Source organism: Malaclemys terrapin, chromosome 4, assembly GCF_027887155.1.
Source record: "Malaclemys terrapin pileata isolate rMalTer1 chromosome 4, rMalTer1.hap1, whole genome shotgun sequence".
NCBI classification, from domain to species: Eukaryota; Metazoa; Chordata; order Testudines; family Emydidae; genus Malaclemys; species Malaclemys terrapin.
This window is the reverse complement of record NC_071508.1, coordinates 147,174,907-147,189,148: the sequence shown is the minus strand read 5'-3', so window position 1 is coordinate 147,189,148 and position 14,242 is coordinate 147,174,907. Positions and strand designations below refer to the sequence as shown.

At 49.1% G+C, this 14,242-nt stretch overlaps 1 protein-coding gene across 1 annotated transcript in view; it reads right to left on the bottom strand.

The window, feature by feature from the left end:
- Positions 1-1,117, bottom strand: part of MAP4K5 (mitogen-activated protein kinase kinase kinase kinase 5) — an 83,408-nt gene extending 82,291 nt beyond the window's left edge. Inside the window, exon 1 of the mRNA XM_054028118.1 lies at positions 954-1,117. The gene's annotated coding sequence lies outside the window, so the exon portion shown is untranslated. The remainder of the gene's footprint in view (positions 1-953) is intronic.
- Between the last annotated feature and the right edge of the window lie 13,125 nt (positions 1,118-14,242).

The following is a 14,242-nucleotide window of genomic DNA, read 5'->3' as shown; positions in this document are numbered from 1 at the left end:
AGGCACATCGCTGATGCAAAGATCCCCCTCCTCACCCCACACAGGAGTGGTCCCTGTCCCCCATCATTAACCTCCAGAGGCCCCTCCACACTGCATGGTCCCAGGCAATGCCCCCCCATCATTATCCCAGAGTCCCCTCCATCACATGAAGGTGGGTTCTGCCCCCCACTTTCACCCCAAGAGCCCCCTCCCTACCTCACAGCACTGGTCACACCCCATCATTAGCTCCCCACCACATGGGACTAATCACTACCCCGCATTGCTGCCCCCCAGGACCCTCCCCACCGCACAAGACCGGTCATTGCCCCCCCCACGGGACCCTCCCCACCGCACAGGGCCGGTCACTGCCCCCCCCAGGACCCTCCCCACCGCACGGGGCCGGTCATTGCCCCCCCCACGGGACCCTCCCCACCGCACAGGGCCGGTCGCTGCCCCCCCCGGGACCCTCCCCACCGCACGGAGCCGGTCATTGCCCCCCCCCACGGGACCCTCCCCACCGCACAGGGCCGGTCACTGCCCCCCCCAGGACCCTCCCCACCGCACAGGGCCGGTCGCTGCTCCCCCCCCCCGGGCCGGTCGCTGCCCCCCCGGGACCCTCCCCGCCGTACGGGGCCGGTCATTGCCCCCCCCCCACGGGACCCTCCCCACCGCACAGGGCCGGTCGCTGCCCCCCCGGGACCCTCCCCGCCGTACGGGGCTGGTCGCTGCCCCCCGGCCCCCTCGCCCCGCAGCGCCCCCCGGCCCGGGCCTCCCCGCACAGACCCAGCGGCGGGGCGGCTCCGGCGGGCAGGCCCACCAGCAGCCGGGGGAGGGAAGCGGCGCCCGCCCGGAGTCGCGCGGCGGCCGGAGCCGGGGTAGGGGCCTCCCTCGCCCGGCCGGCCGGTCACTGACAGCGGCCGGGCCGCCGCCCCACGGCCCCCGGGCAGGCCGGATCGCGCCGCCGCGCCGCTTACCTCTGCCCGGGCTCCGGCGCGGCCCTTTGTCCCGCGCTGCGAGTCGGAGCGCGGCGGGCCCAGCCCGGGCCGCCCAGTCACACGAGCCGCCGGCCCGGGCCTTCTCGAGCCCGGCTCAACCCCGCTGCGCTGCGCCGCCCGACCCCCCGCGGCCCCGGAGCTGCCCGCCGCCGCGCTCCGTGTCCGCTGCTGGCGGCGCCGCGCAGGGCCGGGACGCGCCGAGGGGCCGGGCGGCAGCGCCACAGCGCCGCGCTGCGGGGAGACGGGGCCCTGCCCCCGGGCCCTGCCGGGGCTCAAAGCCGGCCCCGCTGCCCGAGCCCCGAGCAATTGTCCCCCTCCCCGCAGCCCTGGACCATTGTGACCCTCTAGCCTGAGCTGTCAATCGCGGCCCGGTCGCTGAGCCCCCCCCCCGTGACCAGACAGCAAGTGTGAAACACTGGGACAGGGCCTGGGGGTAATAGGAGCCTATATAAGAAAAAGACCCCAACATGGGGACTGTCCCTATAAAATCGGGACATCTGGTCACCCCACCTGCCCCTGCGGAGCCCAGGGACCTTCCAGACATGGAAATCAGCCCAATGCAGCCCCAGGCACCCGGACCCACCAACCCAGTCAGCACCAGACCCTCTTAGAGCAACAGCTGCCACACCTGCCGCCATCGCCCCGGTGATCAAAACACCCACAACACGCCTGTCGGGATCCAGGGCTCCTACACATGCCTGTCACAGGTGGTGTACCTCACCCAGCGCACTAAATGCCCCCGTCACAGCTATGCGGGTGAAACCAGATAGCCACCGTGGTCTCAAAGAACGGACACAGGAAAATGATAAAAGCCAAAAACACTCCATCACCTGTGGGTGACCACTTTTCACAAATGGATCGCGCCATATCTGAGTTCTTCAAAGAAACCTGCACAACTTCTTCAAAGGAATTTATATTCACAACATTGCTAGATGCTAAAAACCATGGTCTTAATAAAGGCACTGGTTTTATGGCTTATTACAACTATAACCCACTAATTCACCTTTGTGTTAACTGCCCACTTCACCTTGAATTGTCTCTTACAACATGTTAATCCTTTATGCCAGGGGTAGGCAACCTATGGCACGTGTGCCGAAGGCGGCACGCCAGCTGATTTTCAGTGGCACTCACGCTGCCCGGGTCCTGGCCACCGGTCCGGGGGTTCTGCATTTTAATTTAATTTTAAATGAAGCTTCTTAAACATTTTAAAAACCTTATTTACTTTACATACAACAATAGTTTAGTTATATATTATAGACTTCTAGAAAGAGACCTTCTAAAAACATTCACATGTATTACTGGCACACGAAACCTTAAATTAGAGTGAATAAATGAAGACTCGGCATATCACTTCTGAAAGGTTGCCAACCCCTGCTTTATGCTTACCAATCTGTCTCACCTTTGTATTTAGCTTTGATACAGTGGGTACTTTCCCCAGACCTGAAGAAGAGCTTTGTGTAGCTCAAAAGTGTGTCTCTTTGTGTAGCTCAAAAGTGTGTCTCTTGTATTTTCTTTCCCTGAAGTTATTGATTCAATGTAATCTGAACATCTCAGTCTTTTTGGTAAACTGATTGACCTCCTCAAGTCTCACTGTAAAGCTTTTTTTGCCAGCCCTTGAATCATTTTTTGTAGCTGTTTTCTGTGAGGGAAGCTCATACATACAGCTTTTATAAACCTGTGTCTCAGCAATTTTTGGTGGTTATTGTAAACAGATAAAGTAAGTCTCCCCTGGATTCAGCAGAGGTGTGGGGGATGGAGGGTGGGGTGCAAGGAAGATGGTTGTGGCTTCCACTCCCGGGATAGCTGTAGGTCAATTCAGACTCTAGCATAGTTAAAAGCAGCCTCAAGCATCAAGGGGGCATCTTCCAGTCCCATCCCACACCCTCAAACCTGTGCCCTATGCTGGGGACTGGAAGGGGGTGGTGTAGGGCTGGCTTTATTCCACCTGGCAATTTCCCTTACACTGGGGAAATACCCAGTTATCTGTTTTGTACAAGTGGTCAGAACTGAACCCATTCTCTTGGCTTTAGACAACAGTCCTGATACAAATTATGATTGTAATTCACTGGCCTATGCATTTGGCTGTACTCATAATTAGACATGGACCCAAGCTGCAAAGTTCAGATCTAGATCCAAACTTTCTCTAAAGTCCAGAGGGTTCAGGGGTCTGGTGTTTCAGTTTGTGCCCATCTCTGCATATTACTAATTTTAATGACAATTAATTGAAAAAAAAATACAGTTTCAGAAACTGAAGCCCAGATCCAGGTGTTCTCCTGCCATTTCCTACCCAGATGCAGTTCAAAGCAGCCAAGGGTGTCATAAATGACTGCTTGGGGATTCCCATTGTATAAGTCATGGTCAGTGTCATCACCCCAATCCAAGCTCAATTCCCTGCATCTATAGCCAACAAACTAATACAACGTACAGACAAAAAAAACACCCCTATGTTAAAATAACATGACTTAGGTTGTAAAGTCACTCACTTGAAAGTTAGAAAATGCCAGGTTTATGGTTGGCTGTGCAACCTTAATTCTGCCTCCCTGTGCAGCCATCCTGCACATTGAATGAGGCAGAGGCACTGTGGGAAAAATAGCATGTGATCTTGTAATTAAAGACTATCATAATGTATACACAGAGGGGGATAAATTACACTTGCACAGGCAACTCTGTATCTGGCATTTCCTAACTTTTTGAGTACTTGACTTTGCAACCGTTGTAGTGTTCTTTTAACGTAGTTTTTTGCATGTCATTTCTTAGTGTGTTTTTTTAAAAACAAAAACAAATTCTATCATGTGCAACTCCCCATCATGTCTTCAGCTTTGTCACACATGACTTGTATATCCCAGACCAGAGAACTTCCCCGAAATAATTCCTTTAGAGCTACAGCATATCTTTACAAAATACTATATTGAACTCATCACTCGGGTGCCCAGATAGCAACTTGTGGCTAGAAATACCTTGTTTCCTCTTCTTCTAGATAGTCATCTGTGTCCATCTTTCCAGATACAGGTCTAACCCTGATGATCCATGGTCTTGTTACCTCCAGGCTAGATTACTTTAACCTTGGATTGCTGTACCTTGGATTGACCTTGAGGGCCACCTGGAAGCTATAGCTGGTACAGCATGCAGTAGCCTACTTCTTAACTGATACAAACCAACAAGACCATATTGTTCCAGTACTTCACATTCTACATTGGCTGCCAGCTCAGTTCTGGACCCAGTTCAAGGTCCTGGTCTTTATCTGTAAGGCCCTAAATAGGCACTGGCACAGCTGTCTCGGAGATGACCTATCTCTTAGCAACCTAGTACATCATCTATGCTCATGGGGACTGCTTTGGCTTTCAGAGCACAGGTTTCAACTTATAGATGGACAGGCCAATGCATTCATTGCAGAGGTCCTTCAGCGGTCGAACTTGCTAGCACTAGAGATCAAGTTGAGTTTAAATCTTTCCATGCTCAGAGCATGACCCTGGACATATTTACACAGGTGTTTCCCAATTAACCATGTCATAAATTACTCTGGCAAAGCTCCCTTGGAAGCAGAACACTGGGGTCTGAACATTTTAAGAGAGCAGAGGGGAGTTCTCCCCATCAGAGGGGATGATGAGGTATCTCTCAATGTGGGACATCCAGATACAATGATGCTCACATTAGAAATGGGTCCACAGTTTGTCAGGATTTATCAACCCTTGAGCCAGTGAAAAGCTGTTTACAGGCTGCTTTCAGGGGAAAGTCAATGGTTGAAGGTGTGCCTTCTAGATCTGTATATCACTAGTTGAAGAAAAATCAGTTTCAACATGGCAACTGAACTTCTGATCAAAACCTGGGTGTGGCTCTATGGCTTAGAGTCTTTCAAGAGCACAATATAAAAACCCAGGGCGTGGGCAAGAGAGAGAGATTAGGCTTGGCAATAATGTGCACAACACAGTAAAAGCATCCAGACAAAAATAGCATGTAATTTTCCTTCCATTTGGTGCAAGAAATATCTTTTTAAAAAATTAGGTGGAATAAGATAAAACGAATCCTGGTGTATCAACCCTGCATGTGTCTAGTGCATTGACTGAATTAAGAACAGCGTGTACTTTATGTACAGTCATACCCCTCGTACATATCCATCATATCATGCTAGCTAAACAAAACATTTAGGGCCTGATTTTCAGATTGAAAACAGGATTTATGTTCCTATCTCCTTGGGCGCTTTTGAAAACCCCACCCTTAAGCCCCTGGAACAGTATTACTGCTTGCACCAGCCATCCTAAGGAGAGTGAGGGTCATGGGACTGACTGCTTTGGGTTAAACTCATAAGTGTCATAGCTGCAGTCTAACCCAACCCTAACTGTTTTCTATTTAGAGGCTCACTTTAAATGAAAAGTGTTTTGCTTCCAATGCAACACAGATTATGTGCACTAACTAGAAGAGATTCACTTTTAATTTCCTCTTTGCTCTATAAACCCTTCTGCATCCTGTGTATTCTCTCCAACATAAATACATGCCTCTTCCTGCACATCCACCAAATAAGAGAAAGAAAAAAACAATTTACCCCTTCAGGAGCTACATTTCCTGAAATCATTTTAAACAATTAAATATGTCCCAGTAAAGCAGCTGCCTACACTCCTAGTTATGGTACCCCTTTTACCACCCTTCTGCTTACACTCCTTGGTGAGAGTCACAAACACCACTCTCAGTTTTCTGAATTCAGGGCTCACAGAAGATAGTCAAAGGACGTCGTGAGAAACGGAACATTTCTATTTCCAGGAATAGACAATACATTAATGCGTAGCCTCATATAGAGCTTTACATTTACACTTTCAAATTAATCCTCTCGAAAACTCCCTGTCAACATTCACAAAGCCCTATCACCGCCTCTTTTACCCCTGTGATGAATACAAATCACTACTGGGAGGCCTGATTTCAAACCCACTGAGATCATCAGGAAGAGTCCTGTTGACTTTGGATTAACCTCTTGGCTAGCCCGGTGGCTACCTGTGACTACTGGCACCACTGTGACTACAAACTTAGGCAAATGAAGGTTCCCGCAATTCAAGATAAATTGAAGAGGGTTCAGAGAGGAGGCATGAGAATGATTAAAGGATTAGAAAACATCCCTTGTACTGATAGACTCGAAGAGCTCAATCTTAACAAAGAGAAGATTAAGGAGTGGCTTGATCACAGCCTATAAGTGTCTACATGGAACAGATATTTAATAATGGGTTCTTCAATCTAGCAGAGAAAGGTATAACATGATCCAATGGCTGGAAACCAAAGCTAGACGAATTTAGACTGGCAATAGGGCGTACATTTTTAGCAGTGAGTAATTAACCATTGGAACAATGTACTAAGGGTCCCGGTGGAGTCTCCATCACTGACAATTTTCAAATCAAGATTAGATGTTTTTCTAAAAGATCTGGTCTAAGAATTGTTTTGGGGCAGTTCTCTGGTCTGTGTTATACAGGAGGTCAGACTAGCTGATCACAATGGTCCCTTCTGGCCTTGGAATCTATGAGAACTGTCTTGACTGCTACCTTGTCTTCCCCACATCATTCTTCTCCCCACCACATCTGTATGTTCATTCCAACATTACATATTGCCAGAATCCAAGCTTGTGAGCTAGCTTGTGCAGGGACTGCCTTTGTGATACCCGGCTGTACAATGCCTAGCACAACAATGGGTCCATAGGCACTAGTGCAGGGGTCGGCAACCTTTCAGAAGTGGTGTGACGAGTCTTCATTTATTCACTCTAATTTAAGGTTTCATGTGCCAGTAATACATTTTAAAGTTTTTAGAAGGTCTCTTTCTAGAAGTCTATAATAACTAAACTAACTAAACTATTGTTGTATGTAAAGTAAATAAGGTTTTTAAAATGTTTAAGAAGCTTCATTTAAAATTAAATTAAAATGCAGAGCCCCCCCGGACCAGTGGCCAGGACCCGGGCAGTGTGAGTGCCACTGAAAAACAGCTTGTGTGCCGCCTTTGGCATGCGTGCCAAGGGTTGCCTACCCCTGCACTAGTGCAATAAATCAATAATAACATTTTGAGTCAGGGAGGTCTGTATAATTATCCCCATTTTACAGCTAGGGAAACTGATGTAAAAAACTTAAGGGACTTGCCCAAAGTATTTGAGTGTGGAATATAAGAGCTAGGAATATTAGGACCCATGAATTCCCTGATTCCCATTACCATGTTCCACACATTGAATGATACCGCTTCTTTGCCCAGGTAATAATAAGGAAATTATATTTTATGTTGCACCTTTCATCCGGATACCTCCCAACATTCAATGGAATATGAAGTAGTTTTACATAGGGTATAATTTAGGATTAGATAACATGAGCTCTTTGCATGGCAATCTTCTGTGAAAGAACACTGAAGGTTATTTTTATACCAGATACCCAGATTTATTTAGTAGCTGTAGTTACAAGAACATTTATGCAAATTTCTATCCGAGCAGTACAATCGAAGGGTGTTTTAAAAAGCAGTGTAGGATTTGAATGCACTTTTATTTTACAATCAGAAGCAAAGAAAATAGTCTCCCTCTAGCCTTAATCAGGATGCTAGGAACTCTTTGGTTTGGAATGTTTTGACCAACGTGCCCACTGAACTTGTTCAAAGCATTAGGAAGGCTCACTTTATTCCTGTAGCGTATTCGGATAATAAAATAGATTGGAAACCTGGCAAATGCAGAGCATAAGGAGTCATGAATCGACAGCAACGCCTGCCGCTTTCCCAGATATTGATTCCTACAACGTTGTCCGTGTTGTGGACTCTGCATCCGATTTCAATATCGACGAGGGCAGAGTTAGCTATCAAGAAGGGCCGCAGCATCTTCCCCATGCTCCACAGTGTGGCTTTTTCCAAAGATTTTTTGGTTTGTTTTCAGGTGGGTTTTTCCTTTCCCCCCCCCCCCCCCGGTTTTCGTGCTGGTCCCCGGAGGGCTCCTGGCAGTTGATATGAGCTGTGGACCTGAATGCTGAAAGGGAAATGTGATGATGACGAAGCAGATATCGTCAGGCTCTCTACACTAAGCAGCCAGCCTTTCGGTCCCATTCGACACACAGTGGGCCAGATTCTCTACCTGTTAAGCCTGCTTTGTGCCACTGACAGCATTAAAGCTGGCTTAACTAGACAATTGAGGAACCCCATTGTCTAGGGAAATCTTCGAGTGTAGAGCCACCATAGAGGTTCTTATGCCACCCAAGGGGCATACCCAGGGAAAAGGGGGTGAGGCCAGGTCATGTCTACATCCTGATGATCCCTGGCTGCTGGAACCCTTAGAGCTGTGGCAGCCGCAGCAATGTAGAGCAGACATGGTTGTTGGGGCCACATACTGCCCAACACAGAAGGTGCTGAGAAGAGACTTAAAAAGCATCCTGATGCCTGGGAAAGGAACCTCAAAGAGGGGGTTTTGCTTTCACTAGAAAGCCAGAGAGAGCAGAGTTAAGGGACAGTGGCAGAGGAGAGGAAGCAGCCTCCGAGGAGGAAAAGCAGGGAGAACTGGCAGCTGCTTCATTGTCTACGGCCCCAAAGTTGGAGCTTGGAGAAGAGGGAAGGTGTGAGCTCTTTTCTGACTGATGACCTCCGGAGCTATGCCCTGCAGAGGGGTGAAGATTGACAGACCACCAGGGGCAGGCTGTGACCCAGAGGAAAGCCTGGGTGATAGTTTGGGACTTTTGTTTACTCCAGTGATAGGTGGAGTTTTTGGTGTGGTGAAAGAACTAAACTACCCTGCTAGCTAGCAAGGGGAAACGGAGTTGGAGGCACTGTCAGAAGCCAGTGGGGAAGGTCAGCAGGGGTCATTGATTACTGAGGCAAGCAGATGGTCTGCATGTCCATATCGGAGATATCACATACGAAACAGGCTGTACAGGACTAGGTACTCCTGATTCAACAGCTTACTCAGATGCAGAGAGGTATTTAGGGTTGCCAATGTTGGTTGGACACATTCCTGGAGGTTTCATCACATGGCAATCTTCCTGGAGATTCCAGGACAGTCCTGGAGGATTGGCAACCCAAGAGGTATTCTGTAGGGTTGAAGGCAGGGGAGTTATACCAGTGTAAAACAATGTGAGTGAGATCACAATCAGGCCCTTTGTGTCCCATTCTCGGGCAAGTGAACGTTCCAGTGAAAGGTCTGGTGTAAACCTTTGCCTTTTTCTAAAGGAAAATTGAGACACCAGTGAGCATAATTTATGTTTGTGTCATATCAGTTCTGCAAACCTGTCTCAGGACACTTTGCAGCTGAGTGCAGCATTTGCATTCAAATGCAAGTAAACCATCTAGATTACAATATCTCCCACAGGTAGGACCTCTACGTATAGCAGGGCATTAGGTGAAGAGGAATCCAACAGGCAATTTCAGGGAGAATAACTGAGTTCAGGGAAACTGCTCAGGGAAATTTGCTTGTTTGGTTAAAACTAGCATTAGGAGTCTGAAAGAGACTGGCAGACTCTAGGACCCTGCACAGGGATCTGGCTTTGCTTCCTGTTATCAGGTGCTTGAGCCCTGCTGGAACATGCAGTGGAATTATTGCGGAGTCATGCCAGCCGGTGCATTCAGTTAGTTTCTGCCAGGATACAGAGGAGGGTTGGAGCCTCTCCCATGAGCAGAGAGCGATGTGTGTGTGTGTGTGTGTGTGTGTGTGTGTGTGTGTCAGAACCAGATGGGAGCAGTGTCATGGGACAGAGAAAAGGAATTAAAACCATAAAGATCAAGCTATAAGAATGGACTACCCTTCAGGTCTCAGCTCAAGGTACAACAGACTTTCCCTTTTCAACCTCGGGTCTCTGTTCTGGTAGAAGCACCTGTGATCTCTTGTGTGGTGGGGGAAAATCAGCCTGCGAGACGGTCACTCCCCAGTGGCTTTATTACAGCAGGGTTTGGTGGCCCATACCACTTCACCTCCTGTGAAGTTACTTTAAATCCTAATCTGTCTGTGATGTCATACATAGTTGCTGTGGAGAGGATTATGATGTCACAACTAGAGTGCGACTTCATGTGAGGAACAATCAACACGAGTAGATAAGTACCTAAGCAACAAAGATCTGCTTTTTGTGCAAACATTTTTAGTAAGAAAAAACAGGGGCTGAGAAATCTTATGAAGGCCTCAAGGATCAAGAAATGCAATAAACATACAAAAATGGTGTGGGCCTGGACTGTTTTTCAATGTTTCCCATAAACCTGACCCTTTAACACTGGGAGTAAGAATGCAGAAATGAAAGCATTCCTGACAAGGAATCCATCACCTATACCACCATATCAATCACATAAGAGCAGAACTACACAGGGAAAGGTGTCACAAAAACCTCTTTGAACTAGAATCATCAAGATCTATCTCCAGATACAAAAAAGTCACTTTTGTAATTTCTCACACAGCAAAGCAGAAGTGATGAAAGAGTAAAAGTCGACAAAGCAGAAGTGATGATATCCATTGAGAGGAAGGAAGGAATTAATTCAATCATTCTTTGTAGTTAAAATGGGGATAAACATCTGACCACTGTAAGAACTGGGGCTTGCATAGTTTTCTCTCCGTCTTAATGTCAAGAAAACTTTAATGCTAGCAACATTTTCCTCAGCAGCAGAACGTACTGAGTACCGTGCTGTTGCTGGGAATTAGTGTATTTTCAGACCAAACAGAACATTTTCCACACTTGGGTCTTTCAGACGTCTTGTGGAAGTCCTGCAGAGTGCCCTTGGTTAATACGTGCAAAGATGCATGAAGATGTAAAGCCACCTGGTTGAGTACAGTCTTTTTGTTCTGTGCCTGTACAGTGCCTTGCACAGTGGGGTCCTGGTCCGTGACTGGAGGTGCTAGCTGCTACCATAATGCAAATAAGAATAAACAAAACGGTGTTTTTGTCGATCACTGATTAGCAAGTGAGTCGGTCAAATCAAGGCAAAATTATGAAACTGCCCCAGCAAAGTCAGTGAACAAAACATTATTTATTGACTGTAAATCTCGGTTGTCTGTCAACCGCATGGATCCTTCTGTCTCTTGTGGCCCATCGTATTCTTTTGGCACCCACATTTGGTGGCGTCTCTCAACACTGCATTCGTTCCTCAGCTCAGTGTTGTTGTTTCTCAATAACCCCTCCATCGTGTGATTGGCTGGATCTTCACCCTCACCCCCTGCCTCTCTCTCGCTTCCCTGCCTCCCCATGACCTGGCAACTCAGAGGCCAGGCACATTAAATAACTTGGCAGGAGAGAGAGTGAATGAAGAAACAGACCACAGCAGATGAAGATGTAAGGGTCCCGAGTCTCCAGCTGGAAAATAAGTCACTTCCTAAGCACTCTGAGATAAACCTGTTCCCTGATATTCCTCCCACCCCAAGCCCCTTCCATCCCTGAACCAGTGGTCAGAGTGGAAAGAAAAATAATTAGAAAAGCTTCTGAAAGGCAGCCTGCCCTAGTGGGCAGATCACAAGGGGAATGAGGGAAAGCAAGGCCTGCACACAATTCAATCTAATCAGACTTTCCAGTTAACTGATCTCCTTTCCCTTCCTCCTTTTTCTCTCCAATTTTCAAATGTTATTTCCTTTCATTTTCTGTTTCAATGGCTGCAGTCCTCCAACAGTCTCCAGCACAAAACACATCCCAGAATGCCGTTTGCTTCTCGGCCACTTCAGAGGAGCAAGAGGTAGATGCAACTTCAGGCACTAACTGTCAAAATCTAAAGGGAAACTTTGAAAGAGTCTCAAAGCATGTTATACACTATCACCCTCAGGGGCAGATCAGTGTATTTTGCTGCCCCAAGCACGTCAGTCCCACATGCCTGCGGGAGGTCTGCTGGTCCTGCGCCTTCGGCGTACCCGCCGCTGAATTACCACCAACTCTGCGGGACCGGCGGACCTCCCACAGGCATGCCGCCGAAGGCTGCCTGACTGCCGCCCTCACGGCGACCGGCAGGCCGCCCCCCGCGGCTTGCCGCCCCAGGCACATACTTGGTGTGCTGGTGCCTGGAGCCGCCCCTGATCACCCTGTCCTGCTCCTTTGAGATAGCCACGCATGACCTTCTAGGGTGCAGAAGGATTTGGCTGCCTGACACATGAGCTAATGCTTCGGAGAGCTGAAAGAATGTACGTTTCACTGGAATGCCATAAATACCGAAGGGAGAACACTGGATAAGATATTGCTAATGAAGTACCCGCATGTGAACGGGAGCACAACAAAACACTGGTTTGGCACACACAGGCTGCCTGAGCAGAACATCAATTTACTTTTGATTTTTTCTCTTCCTCAAACTGAAGTTGGACGTACTAGTTCACCCCACATACAGCGTGACAGATGGTACAACTGTCGTAAGTTTCCCTTTAGTGACAGGTTGTATCACAGAATTCAGTCACCCTCTCCGGCACAAATTCCCGTCAGATCTGCCTCCAGATTCCACCCATTCTCATCCTCTCGTTCCCCTGGCATCCAGCTACATTGCCAGTTTGCCCTTTTGTGCTCCAGAGTGGTGGTATTATTATCAATGGTTTGCACTGCCACAGCACCCAGGAGCCCTAGTCACGGAGCAGGCCACCATTGTGCTAGGCGCTGTACAAACACAGACCAAAAAGTCCCTGCCCTAAAGAGCTGACAATCCAAGTATAAGACGAGAGATTGGAACAGACACGCGGGGCCATATAAGGAAGCAGTGAGACCCCATTGGTCAGCATGATCGGCAGTGGTCTCAGCAAGCCAGCAGCCTAACGATTGTCAAGTTTTTTTTGTAGGCATCAGGGCGAAGGACAGTTAGAAGGAGGATTTTGAAGAACAATGAAGTGGCTTGGGGGATGTTCGCAGGGAGCTCCTCCCCAGTGTGGTGGGCACGACTACTTCCCAGGGGCAGAAGCCGAAGGAGGCTGTAGCTTCAGGATTATTTTGTTTTTAAAAAGGTAGGGTGGGTAGGGAGGTTGTATCTGGCAAGGTGGCATTGCAGGGCACAGAACAAAACCAAGAAAGGACATTACCCCTTTTTTCTGGACAGATGGCAAACTTACACTGATGAAGCAAGTCACTAGTGCTGTAGCCCTGCCATCCTTAGTGCCCACGTATGTCACCCGTGCAATGCAAATGAACTTGTCGATTGGCTGTGAGTTGGTTTCTAGTATTTTGGGTCTCAGTGTACATTTCCACGTGTGTTCTGTGCATGGTAGAGAATATTCCTCTGTGTACATTCCAGAATGTAATGCCATTGTGACAAGTATACGTACAAGTCTATACATACACACTCATAAGCACAACATATGTAAGAGCACTTTATACCCAACATGAACCACGACCTTTCATCACAGCCACTCAATTTCCTGGAATAATCCTGGAATGGCGGTGTGTGGTATGTGCAGTGTATGTGCTCAGGGTGTGCAATGAGCACTGTACAAGGTGTACCCAGGGTATACAGTGAATGTTTGTGTGTTGTAGTGTGCAGTATATGGATGCAGTGTGTGTGCCCAGTGTGTGTGTAGGGGGTGTTGTGGTGTGTGTGCACTGGGTGTGCCCAGGGTGTGCAGTGGTTGTGCCCGGGGTGTGCAGTGTGTGTATGCAGTGGTTGTGCCCGGGGTGTGCAGTGGGTGTGTAGAGGGTGTGCCTGGGGGTGCAGTGGAGGGGTGCCTGGGGGGTGTGCAGTGTGTGTGTAGAGGGTGTTGCAGCGGGTGTGCAGGGGGTGTGCCTGGGGAGGTGCAATGGATATGCAGTGAGGGCTGTACGGGGTGTGCCTGGAGGAGTAGTGAGGGTGCAGGGAGTGTTGCAGTGTGTGTGCAGTGGATGTGCTCGGGGTGTTGAAGTGGGTGTGTATGGGGTGTTGCAGTGTGTGTGCAGTGCATGTGCTCGGGGTGTGCATGGGGTGTGTATGGGGTGTTGCAGTGTGTGTGCAGTGGATGTGCTCGGGGTGTGCAGTGAGGGTGCAGGGGGTGTGCAGTATGCGTGTAGGGGGTGTTGCAGTGTGTGTGTAGTGGATGTGCTCGGGGTGTGCAGTGAGGGTGCAGGGGGTGTGCAGTATGCGTGTAGGGGGTGTTGCAGTGTGTGTGTAGTGGATGTGCTCGGGGTGTGCAGTGAGGGTGCAGGGGGTGTGCAGTATGCGTGTAGGGGGTGTTGCAGTGGGTGTGCAGTGGATGTGCTCGGGGTGTGCAGTGAGGGTGCAGGGGGTGTGCAGTATGCGTGTAGGGGGTGTTGCAGTGGGTGTGCAGTGGATGTGCTCGGGGTGTGCAGTAGGGTGCAGTGAGGGTGCAGGGGGTGTGCCCGGGGTGTGCGCGCTGCGCGGAGCCGGCGCTCAGTCCCCGCGCTCCCGCCCCG